We start from the raw sequence: 3,259 nt of genomic DNA, 5'->3' as shown, positions 1-3,259 counted from the left end.
TTCTCCCATTAATGCTCAACAAAGCCATCCTCTGCTACATATGCAACTGGGGCCATGGGTCCCTCCATGTGTACTCTTTGGTTGGCAATTTAATCCCTGAGAGCTCAGGGATGGGGGGGGGTGTCTGGTTGGTTGATATTGTTGTTCTTCCTATGGGGTTGCAAACCCCTTCAGTTCCTTCAGTCCTTGCCTTAGCATATTTTGGGGGGTCCCCAGACTTAGTCCAATGGTTGGCTGCGAGCATCTGAATCCCTATTAGGCAGGCTCTGGCAGAGTCTCTCAGGGGCAGCTATACCAGGATCCTGCCAGCAAGTTCTTCTTGGCATCAGCAATAGTGTCTGGGTTTGGTGTCTGCAGATGGGATGGATCTCCAGGTGGGGCAGTCTCTGGATGGCCTTTCTTTAAGTCTCTGCTCCACTCTTTGACCCTGCAGTTCCTTTTGACAGAAGGCATTCTGGATTAATATTTTTGAGGTGGATGAGTGGTCCTATCTTCTAATCCCTTCTATTTGTGGACTGGGAAAATAACACAACCTAAGAGGGATACATTGATTTACATCACAGCAGTCGAATCTTTCGTCTTAATTATCAGTGGGTTCAAAGCCTCAAAGTTTCATGTAAATGGATGAACCTGCTATCCCCTCCCTCCTTGCTGATCAGATCTTTCTGATCTTTGGTATACTTAACACAGGTCAATGGCTTGTTGTTACTGTGACTAGAGGATGAGAGAGGTAGAAACTCCTGCTCTCTGAACAAAGAAATGCCACAAATTAGGATACGCACTTTAATAAAATACAGTAGTTACCAAAGATAGGGACCCTGACAGAGAGAGCCAAACTTCCATGGAGAAGTAGAACTTGATTTAAATCTTAAAACTTAGCAGGAGAGTTGTTAGAACTCTCCTATGTGCATAACTTCACGCTCTGAGAGATCCTGCTTTCAAGAATATGATTTCTGTCTTCCACCTACTGTCTCAGATTTCGAATACATTCCAATGCTGCTGCTTCTACTCAGCAGATCTTCAGTAACCATTGAGTAAATTGCCTAAGAGCCATCCATGCAAGGCAAGAAGGGGGGAAAGGTAAGGGGGGAAGAGGGAGGAAGAGAGGGAGGGGAGAGAGAGAGAGAGAGAGAGAGAGAGAGAGAGAGAGAGAGAGAGAGAGATAGAGAGAGAGAGATCTCTATACATGATAATCTGGAATTACAGGTGTGTTTTCATTGCTCCTTGAAATCTCAACACATACCTTTATTATTTTTCAAATTTTTCTCACTGGGTCCTGGTGCAAGTACATCACTTTATTAGTTACCTGGTTTACTTCATTCCATCTTCCTAGAGTAAATTCTACACAAACCTGAATGCAGTAGCAGCCTCCAGTGAACTCCATACTTCTTCTCTTTCTCTTTTCCTTCCATTCACATAAGAAAATTGAGTTTGAAGCATCTAAGGACCAAGGGTTATGATGAAGGAAACAGAGAGATGAGCAAAGGAAGAATTTATCTGGTATTAGTGGAAGGAGAAAGTGATGACTTGATGCTATAGTTACAAATCTCACATTGGCAGTAGACAAGGCAGGCATGCTCACACAAATGAACAACACAGGGAACTGAGCTTCAACAGGACTGTGAAGGGTGAATTCAGCCAATGAATCTGTGAACCAGGCAGGGAGCAGACCAGGTGAGACTGTGTATAACACCTTGGCATACTAAGCTTCCACCTCAGCAACAGAAAAATCCTAATGTCATCCAGAGACTAGATAAGACACAAAAAACACCATAGTTTTTATTCCCTTACAGTCATGTTGGTGACAATGATGTGATTGATTGAAGAAGCTACAAAAGAGCAGCCACAGCTTTGGAAGGTGTTGAAAAAGTCTAAGTGTGAAGCAGAAATATTGGGACATAATTATGGGAATATCAAGAACAAACAGACGACTAAAGTTATTTTAAAGTAGAGAAATTGTTGAAATATCATATAGAATGAGTGCATTGATCACCAACTCATTTATTCATACATTTGCTACTCTTATTTCCCATTTGCTGATTCTCATTGTTGTTTGTCAGCCATGTATGTGAAGCACTGTGAGCAAATGAATGTTCCCCTCCTACTTGCAGCATAGCGCTGCGGAGGGAAACACAGTCTAGTCTAGTTTCATAGGTATTAGCTTATGGCTGGGTGGGGAGTTGACTGAGATGGTAAAGCACTTGTACAAACATGAGGACTTAAGTTCAATCCCAGAATCACTATACATAAAAAAGTCTCTCTCTCTCTCTCTCTCTCTCTCTCTCTCTCTCTCTCTCTCTCTCTNTTATATGACCCAGCACAGGGGAAGGCCAGGGCCAAATAGTGGGAGTGGGTAGGTAGGGGAGCAGGGGTGGTTGTGGTGTATAGGGAACTTTCGGGATAGTATTTAAAATGTAAATAAAGAAAATAATAATAAATAAAAAAAAAGAGAGAGAAGTGGTGCTGGGAAATGTGAAAATAAATAAATAAATAAATAAATAAATAAATTCTCTCTCTCTCTCTCTCTCTCTCTCTCTCTCTCTCTCTCTCTCTCTCTCTGTGTGTGTGTGATGGTGTGTGCTCATGATCCCTGAGCCATAGTGGTGGAGAAAACTGAGTCCCTAGAGTTTATTGGCCCATAGCATAGCCTGATAGACAAGTTCTAGGCCAATCCAAACTTAAAACTTGTTTTAAAATACTCAGGTGCATGGGTTTGGATATATGGCAGGCCCGTTCCCCTGGGTCTCTCATTGTGTCCCATACTAGAGCAATCCATGGCCCCGAACCATTGCCTGACCTGTGTCTGTAGGCTGCTGACACTGAATGCTGACACTGAAGTGGGCCACAAAGTTAAAAAAAAAAAATCAGGTATAAGGAACATTAAGAACAATGCCCAAGGTTGTGCTATGGCCTTACACACACACACACACACACACACACACACACACACACACACACACAATTGTATATCTACATAAACACAAACACATATATAATACATCCATATACAAAAAAGTTATTAAAATATAGGGATTAGAAATAGGGCCTGCTTATTAGGGTCATCAGAAAGAACTTTCTGACATGGATACTCTTGAATAGACACCTAAACGAAGCGGAAGAATGGGACTTTCACTATCCAGGGCAATAATTTCCCTGAGAGACTACTCTCATTTGTGCATCAGCAGAGCATGCCAGAGCAGTGCTGCAGTTGCGGTTTGGAGGAACTTGCAATTTCAGAAAGTATTCTGTGCCTCCAGGG

At 42.4% G+C, this 3,259-nt stretch overlaps 1 pseudogene; it reads left to right on the top strand.

Annotated features, from left to right (window-relative positions):
- The first annotated feature begins 2,705 nt into the window (after nucleotides 1-2,705).
- LOC115062497 lies at nucleotides 2,706-2,852 on the top strand (annotated as a pseudogene).
- The last annotated feature ends 407 nt before the right edge of the window (nucleotides 2,853-3,259 follow it).

The sequence above is a fragment of the Mus pahari genome, chromosome 17 (genome assembly GCF_900095145.1).
Source record: "Mus pahari chromosome 17, PAHARI_EIJ_v1.1, whole genome shotgun sequence".
Taxonomy (NCBI): Eukaryota; Metazoa; Chordata; class Mammalia; order Rodentia; family Muridae; genus Mus; species Mus pahari.
This window is presented reverse-complemented; position numbering and strand designations above follow the sequence as displayed.